Here is a 9,419-nt window from a genome sequence, read left to right as displayed (position 1 = left end):
ATGCTTAAATTGTAACGAAACTGAAAACAAACGAGTGCGCGACGAGCGACACCCGCACTACACGGTCTGCACGCGCACCGCACACCGCGCACCGCGCACCATCATGTAATATTATATGTACGCACTACGAGTACAACCACACCTATACACATACACAAACCGACTTACACTAACCAATTGCAAAAATATATGCATATACACATATACACATATACAACAAACAAAACAAAACAAAACAAAAGCCAACATCACGCGGTGTTCCCAGGCGGTCACCCATCCAAGTACTGACCGCGCCCGACGTTGCTTAACTTCGGTGATCGGACGAGAACCGGTATATTCAACGTGGTATGGACGTTGGCGACACCCTCACCATACAGACGGGTCTGCACGCGCACCGCACACCGCGCACCGCGCACCATCATGTAATATTATATGTACGCACTACGAGTACAACCACACCTATACACATACACAAACCGACTTACACTAACCAAATGCAAAAATATATACATATACACATATACAACAAACAAAACAAAACAAAACAAAAAGCCAACATCACGCGGTGTTCCCAGGCGGTCACCCATCCAAGTACTGACCGCGCCCGACGTTGCTTAACTTCGGTGATCGGACGAGAACCGGTATATTCAACGTGGTATGGACGTTGGCGACACCCTCACCATACAGACGGGTCTGCACGCGCACCGCACACCGCGCACCGCGCACCATCATGTAATATTATATGTACGCACTACGAGTACAACCACACCTATACACATACACAAACCGACTTACACTAACCAAATGCAAAAATATATACATATACACATATACACATATACAACAAACAAAACAAAACAAAACAAAAGCCAACATCACGCGGTGTTCCCAGGCGGTCACCCATCCAAGTACTGACCGCGCCCGACGTTGCTTAACTTCGGTGATCGGACGAGAACCGGTATATTCAACGTGGTATGGACGTTGGCGACACCCTCACCATACAGACGGGTCTGCACGCGCACCGCACACCGCGCACCGCGCACCATCATGTAATATTATATGTACGCACTACGAGTACAACCACACCTATACACATACACAAACCGACTTACACTAACCAAATGCAAAAATATATACATATACACATATACACATATACAACAAACAAAACAAAACAAAACAAAAGCCAACATCACGCGGTGTTCCCAGGCGGTCACCCATCCAAGTACTGACCGCGCCCGACGTTGCTTAACTTCGGTGATCGGACGAGAACCGGTATATTCAACGTGGTATGGACGTTGGCGACACCCTCACCATACAGACGGGTCTGCACGCGCACCGCACACCGCGCACCGCGCACCATCATGTAATATTATATGTACGCACTACGAGTACAACCACACCTATACACATACACAAACCGACTTACACTAACCAAATGCAAAAATATATACATATACACATATACAACAAACAAAACAAAACAAAACAAAAAGCCAACATCACGCGGTGTTCCCAGGCGGTCACCCATCCAAGTACTGACCGCGCCCGACGTTGCTTAACTTCGGTGATCGGACGAGAACCGGTATATTCAACGTGGTATGGACGTTGGCGACACCCTCACCATACAGACGGGTCTGCACGCGCACCGCACACCGCGCACCGCGCACCATCATGTAATATTATATGTACGCACTACGAGTACAACCACACCTATACACAAACACAAAACCGACTTACACTAACCAAATGCAAAAATATATACATATACACATATACACATATACAACAAACAAAACAAAACAAAACAAACAGCCAACATCACGCGGTGTTCCCAGGCGGTCACCCATCCAAGTACTGACCGCGCCCGACGTTGCTTAACTTCGGTGATCGGACGAGAACCGGTATATTCAACGTGGTATGGACGTTGGCGACACCCTCACCATACAGACGGGTCTGCACGCGCACCGCACACCGCGCACCGCGCACCATCATGTAATATTATATGTACGCACTACGAGTACAACCACACCTATACACATACACAAACCGACTTACACTAACCAAATGCAAAAATATATACATATACACATATACAACAAACAAAACAAAACAAAACAAAATGCCAACATCACGCGGTGTTCCCAGGCGGTCACCCATCCAAGTACTGACCGCGCCCGACGTTGCTTAACTTCGGTGATCGGACGAGAACCGGTATATTCAACGTGGTATGGACGTTGGCGACACCCTCACCATACAGACGGGTCTGCACGCGCACCGCACACCGCGCACCGCGCACCATCATGTAATATTATATGTACGCACTACGAGTACAACCACACCTATACACATACACAAACCGACTTACACTAACCAAATGCAAAAATATATACATATACACATATACAACAAACAAAACAAAACAAAACAAAAAGCCAACATCACGCGGTGTTCCCAGGCGGTCACCCATCCAAGTACTGACCGCGCCCGACGTTGCTTAACTTCGGTGATCGGACGAGAACCGGTATATTCAACGTGGTATGGACGTTGGCGACACCCTCACCATACAGACGGGTCTGCACGCGCACCGCACACCGCGCACCGCGCACCATCATGTAATATTATATGTACGCACTACGAGTACAACCACACCTATACACATACACAAACCGACTTACACTAACCAAATGCAAAAATATATACATATACACATATACAACAAACAAAACAAAACAAAACAAAAAGCCAACATCACGCGGTGTTCCCAGGCGGTCACCCATCCAAGTACTGACCGCGCCCGACGTTGCTTAACTTCGGGTGATCGGACGAGAACCGGTATATTCAACGTGGTATGGACGTTGGCGACACCCTCACCATACAGACGGGTCTGCACGCGCACCGCACACCGCGCACCGCGCACCATCATGTAATATTATATGTACGCACTACGAGTACAACCACACCTATACACATACACAAACCGACTTACACTAACCAAATGCAAAAATATATACATATACACATATACAACAAACAAAACAAAACAAAACACAACAGCCAACATCACGCGGTGTTCCCAGGCGGTCACCCATCCAAGTACTGACCGCGCCCGACGTTGCTTAACTTCGGGTGATCGGACGAGAACCGGTATATTCAACGTGGTATGGACGTTGGCGACACCCTCACCATACAGACGGGTCTGCACGCGCACCGCACACCGCGCACCGCGCACCATCATGTAATATTATATGTACGCACTACGAGTACAACCACACCTATACACATACACAAACCGACTTACACTAACCAAATGCAAAAATATATACATATACACATATACAACAAACAAAACAAAACAAAACAAAAAGCCAACATCACGCGGTGTTCCCAGGCGGTCACCCATCCAAGTACTGACCGCGCCCGACGTTGCTTAACTTCGGTGATCGGACGAGAACCGGTATATTCAACGTGGTATGGACGTTGGCGACACCCTCACCATACAGACGGGTCTGCACGCGCACCGCACACCGCGCACCGCGCACCATCATGTAATATTATATGTACGCACTACGAGTACAACCACACCTATACACATACACAAACCGACTTACACTAACCAAATGCAAAAATATATACATATACACATATACAACAAACAAAACAAAACAAAACAAAAGCCAACATCACGCGGTGTTCCCAGGCGGTCACCCATCCAAGTACTGACCGCGCCCGACGTTGCTTAACTTCGGTGATCGGACGAGAACCGGTATATTCAACGTGGTATGGACGTTGGCGACACCCTCACCATACAGACGGGTCTGCACGCGCACCGCACACCGCGCACCGCGCACCATCATGTAATATTATATGTACGCACTACGAGTACAACCACACCTATACACATACACAAACCGACTTACACTAACCAAATGCAAAAATATATACATATACACATATACACATATACAACAAACAAAACAAAACAAAACAAAAAGCCAACATCACGCGGTGTTCCCAGGCGGTCACCCATCCAAGTACTGACCGCGCCCGACGTTGCTTAACTTCGGTGATCGGACGAGAACCGGTATATTCAACGTGGTATGGACGTTGGCGACACCCTCACCATACAGACGGGTCTGCACGCGCACCGCACACCGCGCACCGCGCACCATCATGTAATATTATATGTACGCACTACGAGTACAACCACACCTATACACATACACAAACCGACTTACACTAACCAAATGCAAAAATATATACATATACACATATACACATATACAACAAACAAAACAAAACAAAACAAAAGCCAACATCACGCGGTGTTCCCAGGCGGTCACCCATCCAAGTACTGACCGCGCCCGACGTTGCTTAACTTCGGTGATCGGACGAGAACCGGTATATTCAACGTGGTATGGACGTTGGCGACACCCTCACCATACAGACGGGTCTGCACGCGCACCGCACACCGCGCACCGCGCACCATCATGTAATATTATATGTACGCACTACGAGTACAACCACACCTATACACATACACAAACCGACTTACACTAACCAAATGCAAAAATATATACATATACACATATACACATATACAACAAACAAAACAAAACAAAACAAAAAGCCAACATCACGCGGTGTTCCCAGGCGGTCACCCATCCAAGTACTGACCGCGCCCGACGTTGCTTAACTTCGGTGATCGGACGAGAACCGGTATATTCAACGTGGTATGGACGTTGGCGACACCCTCACCATACAGACGGGTCTGCACGCGCACCGCACACCGCGCACCGCGCACCATCATGTAATATTATATGTACGCACTACGCACTACGAGTACAACCACACCTATACACATACACAAACCGACTTACACTAACCAAATGCAAAAATATATACATATACACATATACAACAAACAAAACAAAACAAAACAAAAAGCCAACATCACGCGGTGTTCCCAGGCGGTCACCCATCCAAGTACTGACCGCGCCCGACGTTGCTTAACTTCGGTGATCGGACGAGAACCGGTATATTCAACGTGGTATGGACGTTGGCGACACCCTCACCATACAGACGGGTCTGCACGCGCACCGCACACCGCGCACCGCGCACCATCATGTAATATTATATGTACGCACTACGAGTACAACCACACCTATACACATACACAAACCGACTTACACTAACCAAATGCAAAAATATATACATATACACATATACAACAAACAAAACAAAACAAAACAAAAAGCCAACATCACGCGGTGTTCCCAGGCGGTCACCCATCCAAGTACTGACCGCGCCCGACGTTGCTTAACTTCGGTGATCGGACGAGAACCGGTATATTCAACGTGGTATGGACGTTGGCGACACCCTCACCATACAGACGGGTCTGCACGCGCACCGCACACCGCGCACCGCGCACCATCATGTAATATTATATGTACGCACTACGAGTACAACCACACCTATACACATACACAAACCGACTTACACTAACCAAATGCAAAAATATATACATATACACATATAAAACAAACAAAAAAAAACAAAACAAAAGCCAACATCACGCGGTGTTCCCAGGCGGTCACCCATCCAAGTACTGACCGCGCCCGACGTTGCTTAACTTCGGTGATCGGACGAGAACCGGTATATTCAACGTGGTATGGACGTTGGCGACACCCTCACCATACAGACGGGTCTGCACGCGCACCGCACACCGCGCACCGCGCACCATCATGTAATATTATATGTACGCACTACGAGTACAACCACACCTATACACATACACAAACCGACTTACACTAACCAAATGCAAAAATATATACATATACACATATACACATATACAACAAACAAAACAAAACAAAACAAAAGCCAACATCACGCGGTGTTCCCAGGCGGTCACCCATCCAAGTACTGACCGCGCCCGACGTTGCTTAACTTCGGTGATCGGACGAGAACCGGTATATTCAACGTGGTATGGACGTTGGCGACACCCTCACCATACAGACGGGTCTGCACGCGCACCGCACACCGCGCACCGCGCACCATCATGTAATATTATATGTACGCACTACGAGTACAACCACACCTATACACATACACAAACCGACTTACACTAACCAAATGCAAAAATATATACATATACACATATACAACAAACAAAACAAAACAAAACAAAAACCCAACATCACGCGGTGTTCCCAGGCGGTCACCCATCCAAGTACTGACCGCGCCCGACGTTGCTTAACTTCGGTGATCGGACGAGAACCGGTATATTCAACGTGGTATGGACGTTGGCGACACCCTCACCATACAGACGGGTCTGCACGCGCACCGCACACCGCGCACCGCGCACCATCATGTAATATTATATGTACGCACTACGAGTACAACCACACCTATACACATACACAAACCGACTTACACTAACCAAATGCAAAAAATATATACATATACACATATACAAAAACAAAACAAAACAAAAAGCCAACATCACGCGGTGTTCCCAGGCGGTCACCCATCCAAGTACTGACCGCGCCCGACGTTGCTTAACTTCGGTGATCGGACGAGAACCGGTATATTCAACGTGGTATGGACGTTGGCGACACCCTCACCATACAGACGGGTCTGCACGCGCACCGCACACCGCGCACCGCGCACCATCATGTAATATTATATGTACGCACTACGAGTACAACCACACCTATACACATACACAAACCGACTTACACTAACCAAATGCAAAAATAATATATACACATATACATATACACATATACAACAAACAAAACAAAACAAAACAAAAGCCAACCTCACGCGGTGTTCCCAGGCGGTCACCCATCCAAGTACTGACCGCGCCCGACGTTGCTTAACTTCGGTGATCGGACGAGAACCGGTATATTCAACGTGGTATGGACGTTGGCGACACCCTCACCATACAGACGGGTCTGCACGCGCACCGCACACCGCGCACCGCGCACCATCATGTAATATTATATGTACGCACTACGAGTACAACCACACCTATACACATACACAAACCGACTTACACTAACCAAATGCAAAAATATATACATATACACATATACACATATACAACAAACAAAACAAAACAAAACAAAAGCCAACATCACGCGGTGTTCCCAGGCGGTCACCCATCCAAGTACTGACCGCGCCCGACGTTGCTTAACTTCGGTGATCGGACGAGAACCGGTATATTCAACGTGGTATGGACGTTGGCGACACCCTCACCATACAGACGGGTCTGCACGCGCACCGCACACCGCGCACCGCGCACCATCATGTAATATTATATGTACGCACTACGAGTACAACCACACCTATACACATACACAAACCGACTTACACTAACCAAATGCAAAAATATATACATATACACATATACACATATACAACAAACAAAACAAAACAAAACAAAAAGCCAACATCACGCGGTGTTCCCAGGCGGTCACCCATCCAAGTACTGACCGCGCCCGACGTTGCTTAACTTCGGTGATCGGACGAGAACCGGTATATTCAACGTGGTATGGACGTTGGCGACACCCTCACCATACAGACGGGTCTGCACGCGCACCGCACACCGCGCACCGCGCACCATCATGTAATATTATATGTACGCACTACGCACTACGAGTACAACCACACCTATACACATACACAAACCGACTTACACTAACCAAATGCAAAAATATATACATATACACATATACACATATACAACAAACAAAACAAAACAAAACAAAAAGCCAACATCACGCGGTGTTCCCAGGCGGTCACCCATCCAAGTACTGACCGCGCCCGACGTTGCTTAACTTCGGTGATCGGACGAGAACCGGTATATTCAACGTGGTATGGACGTTGGCGACACCCTCACCATACAGACGGGTCTGCACGCGCACCGCACACCGCGCACCGCGCACCATCATGTAATATTATATGTACGCACTACGAGTACAACCACACCTATACACATACACAAACCGACTTACACTAACCAAATGCAAAAATATATACATATACACATATCATATACAACAAACAAAACAAAACAAAACAAAAGCCAACATCACGCGGTGTTCCCAGGCGGTCACCCATCCAAGTACTGACCGCGCCCGACGTTGCTTAACTTCGGTGATCGGACGAGAACCGGTATATTCAACGTGGTATGGACGTTGGCGACACCCTCACCATACAGACGGGTCTGCACGCGCACCGCACACCGCGCACCGCGCACCATCATGTAATATTATATGTACGCACTACGAGTACAACCACACCTATACACATACACAAACCGACTTACACTAACCAAATGCAAAATATATACATATACACATATACACATAAACAACAAACAAAACAAAACAAAACAAAAAGCCAACATCACGCGGTGTTCCCAGGCGGTCACCCATCCAAGTACTGACCGCGCCCGACGTTGCTTAACTTCGGTGATCGGACGAGAACCGGTATATTCAACGTGGTATGGACGTTGGCGACACCCTCACCATACAGACGGGTCTGCACGCGCACCGCACACCGCGCACCGCGCACCATCATGTAATATTATATGTACGCACTACGAGTACAACCACACCTATACACATACACAAACCGACTTACACTAACCAAATGCAAAATATATACATATACACATATACACATATACAACAAACAAAACAAAACAAAAAAAAAGCCAACATCACGCGGTGTTCCCAGGCGGTCACCCATCCAAGTACTGACCGCGCCCGACGTTGCTTAACTTCGGTGATCGGACGAGAACCGGTATATTCAACGTGGTATGGACGTTGGCGACACCCTCACCATACAGACGGGTCTGCACGCGCACCGCACACCGCGCACCGCGCACCATCATGTAATATTATATGTACGCACTACGAGTACAACCACACCTATACACATACACAAACCGACTTACACTAACCAAATGCAAAAATATATACATATACACATATACACATATACAACAAACAAAACAAAACAAAACAAAAGCCAACATCACGCGGTGTTCCCAGGCGGTCACCCATCCAAGTACTGACCGCGCCCGACGTTGCTTAACTTCGGTGATCGGACGAGAACCGGTATATTCAACGTGGTATGGACGTTGGCGACACCCTCACCATACAGACGGGTCTGCACGCGCACCGCACACCGCGCACCGCGCACCATCATGTAATATTATATGTACGCACTACGAGTACAACCACACCTATACACATACACAAACCGACTTACACTAACCAAATGCAAAAATATATACATATACACATATACACATATACAACAAACAAAACAAAAATAAAACAAAAAGCCAACATCACGCGGTGTTCCCAGGCGGTCACCCATCCAAGTACTGACCGCGCCCGACG

At 47.5% G+C, this 9,419-nt stretch overlaps 29 non-coding genes across 29 annotated transcripts; all 29 read right to left on the bottom strand.

The window, feature by feature from the left end:
• Positions 1–240: 240 nt before the first annotated feature.
• On the bottom strand, positions 241–359 carry LOC119188711. The gene has a single exon (XR_005112041.1). It is a non-coding gene; the product is annotated as a 5S ribosomal RNA (ribosomal RNA).
• A 191-nt stretch (positions 360–550) lies between these two features.
• LOC119188710 lies at positions 551–669 on the bottom strand. Its single transcript, XR_005112040.1, has one exon. It is a non-coding gene; the product is annotated as a 5S ribosomal RNA (ribosomal RNA).
• A 198-nt stretch (positions 670–867) lies between these two features.
• On the bottom strand, positions 868–986 carry LOC119188709. Its single transcript, XR_005112039.1, has one exon. It is a non-coding gene; the product is annotated as a 5S ribosomal RNA (ribosomal RNA).
• Positions 987–1,184: 198 nt separating this feature from the next.
• LOC119188708 lies at positions 1,185–1,303 on the bottom strand. The gene has a single exon (XR_005112038.1). It is a non-coding gene; the product is annotated as a 5S ribosomal RNA (ribosomal RNA).
• Positions 1,304–1,494: 191 nt separating this feature from the next.
• LOC119188706 lies at positions 1,495–1,613 on the bottom strand. The gene has a single exon (XR_005112037.1). It is a non-coding gene; the product is annotated as a 5S ribosomal RNA (ribosomal RNA).
• A 200-nt stretch (positions 1,614–1,813) lies between these two features.
• LOC119188704 lies at positions 1,814–1,932 on the bottom strand. The gene has a single exon (XR_005112035.1). It is a non-coding gene; the product is annotated as a 5S ribosomal RNA (ribosomal RNA).
• Positions 1,933–2,123: 191 nt separating this feature from the next.
• Positions 2,124–2,242, bottom strand: LOC119188712. Its single transcript, XR_005112043.1, has one exon. It is a non-coding gene; the product is annotated as a 5S ribosomal RNA (ribosomal RNA).
• A 191-nt stretch (positions 2,243–2,433) lies between these two features.
• Positions 2,434–2,552, bottom strand: LOC119188703. Its single transcript, XR_005112034.1, has one exon. It is a non-coding gene; the product is annotated as a 5S ribosomal RNA (ribosomal RNA).
• Positions 2,553–2,743: 191 nt separating this feature from the next.
• On the bottom strand, positions 2,744–2,863 carry LOC119188728. Its single transcript, XR_005112059.1, has one exon. It is a non-coding gene; the product is annotated as a 5S ribosomal RNA (ribosomal RNA).
• A 192-nt stretch (positions 2,864–3,055) lies between these two features.
• LOC119188727 lies at positions 3,056–3,175 on the bottom strand. The gene has a single exon (XR_005112058.1). It is a non-coding gene; the product is annotated as a 5S ribosomal RNA (ribosomal RNA).
• A 191-nt stretch (positions 3,176–3,366) lies between these two features.
• LOC119188702 lies at positions 3,367–3,485 on the bottom strand. The gene has a single exon (XR_005112033.1). It is a non-coding gene; the product is annotated as a 5S ribosomal RNA (ribosomal RNA).
• Positions 3,486–3,675: 190 nt separating this feature from the next.
• LOC119188701 lies at positions 3,676–3,794 on the bottom strand. The gene has a single exon (XR_005112032.1). It is a non-coding gene; the product is annotated as a 5S ribosomal RNA (ribosomal RNA).
• Positions 3,795–3,993: 199 nt separating this feature from the next.
• Positions 3,994–4,112, bottom strand: LOC119188700. Its single transcript, XR_005112031.1, has one exon. It is a non-coding gene; the product is annotated as a 5S ribosomal RNA (ribosomal RNA).
• A 198-nt stretch (positions 4,113–4,310) lies between these two features.
• LOC119188699 lies at positions 4,311–4,429 on the bottom strand. The gene has a single exon (XR_005112030.1). It is a non-coding gene; the product is annotated as a 5S ribosomal RNA (ribosomal RNA).
• A 199-nt stretch (positions 4,430–4,628) lies between these two features.
• On the bottom strand, positions 4,629–4,747 carry LOC119188698. Its single transcript, XR_005112029.1, has one exon. It is a non-coding gene; the product is annotated as a 5S ribosomal RNA (ribosomal RNA).
• Positions 4,748–4,945: 198 nt separating this feature from the next.
• LOC119188697 lies at positions 4,946–5,064 on the bottom strand. Its single transcript, XR_005112028.1, has one exon. It is a non-coding gene; the product is annotated as a 5S ribosomal RNA (ribosomal RNA).
• Positions 5,065–5,255: 191 nt separating this feature from the next.
• Positions 5,256–5,374, bottom strand: LOC119188696. Its single transcript, XR_005112027.1, has one exon. It is a non-coding gene; the product is annotated as a 5S ribosomal RNA (ribosomal RNA).
• A 190-nt stretch (positions 5,375–5,564) lies between these two features.
• On the bottom strand, positions 5,565–5,683 carry LOC119188695. The gene has a single exon (XR_005112026.1). It is a non-coding gene; the product is annotated as a 5S ribosomal RNA (ribosomal RNA).
• A 198-nt stretch (positions 5,684–5,881) lies between these two features.
• On the bottom strand, positions 5,882–6,000 carry LOC119188693. The gene has a single exon (XR_005112024.1). It is a non-coding gene; the product is annotated as a 5S ribosomal RNA (ribosomal RNA).
• A 191-nt stretch (positions 6,001–6,191) lies between these two features.
• LOC119188718 lies at positions 6,192–6,310 on the bottom strand. Its single transcript, XR_005112049.1, has one exon. It is a non-coding gene; the product is annotated as a 5S ribosomal RNA (ribosomal RNA).
• Positions 6,311–6,496: 186 nt separating this feature from the next.
• On the bottom strand, positions 6,497–6,615 carry LOC119188692. Its single transcript, XR_005112023.1, has one exon. It is a non-coding gene; the product is annotated as a 5S ribosomal RNA (ribosomal RNA).
• Positions 6,616–6,816: 201 nt separating this feature from the next.
• On the bottom strand, positions 6,817–6,935 carry LOC119188719. Its single transcript, XR_005112050.1, has one exon. It is a non-coding gene; the product is annotated as a 5S ribosomal RNA (ribosomal RNA).
• A 198-nt stretch (positions 6,936–7,133) lies between these two features.
• On the bottom strand, positions 7,134–7,252 carry LOC119188691. Its single transcript, XR_005112022.1, has one exon. It is a non-coding gene; the product is annotated as a 5S ribosomal RNA (ribosomal RNA).
• Positions 7,253–7,451: 199 nt separating this feature from the next.
• LOC119188690 lies at positions 7,452–7,570 on the bottom strand. Its single transcript, XR_005112021.1, has one exon. It is a non-coding gene; the product is annotated as a 5S ribosomal RNA (ribosomal RNA).
• Positions 7,571–7,776: 206 nt separating this feature from the next.
• On the bottom strand, positions 7,777–7,895 carry LOC119188689. Its single transcript, XR_005112020.1, has one exon. It is a non-coding gene; the product is annotated as a 5S ribosomal RNA (ribosomal RNA).
• Positions 7,896–8,090: 195 nt separating this feature from the next.
• On the bottom strand, positions 8,091–8,209 carry LOC119188688. Its single transcript, XR_005112019.1, has one exon. It is a non-coding gene; the product is annotated as a 5S ribosomal RNA (ribosomal RNA).
• Positions 8,210–8,407: 198 nt separating this feature from the next.
• On the bottom strand, positions 8,408–8,526 carry LOC119188687. Its single transcript, XR_005112018.1, has one exon. It is a non-coding gene; the product is annotated as a 5S ribosomal RNA (ribosomal RNA).
• Positions 8,527–8,723: 197 nt separating this feature from the next.
• Positions 8,724–8,842, bottom strand: LOC119188686. Its single transcript, XR_005112017.1, has one exon. It is a non-coding gene; the product is annotated as a 5S ribosomal RNA (ribosomal RNA).
• Positions 8,843–9,040: 198 nt separating this feature from the next.
• Positions 9,041–9,159, bottom strand: LOC119188685. The gene has a single exon (XR_005112016.1). It is a non-coding gene; the product is annotated as a 5S ribosomal RNA (ribosomal RNA).
• Positions 9,160–9,419: the final 260 nt, after the last annotated feature.

This window comes from Manduca sexta, chromosome 8, assembly GCF_014839805.1.
Source record: "Manduca sexta isolate Smith_Timp_Sample1 chromosome 8, JHU_Msex_v1.0, whole genome shotgun sequence".
NCBI classification, from domain to species: Eukaryota; Metazoa; Arthropoda; class Insecta; order Lepidoptera; family Sphingidae; genus Manduca; species Manduca sexta.
The sequence above is the reverse complement of the archived record's forward strand: the minus strand, read 5'-3'. Positions and strand labels throughout refer to the sequence as shown.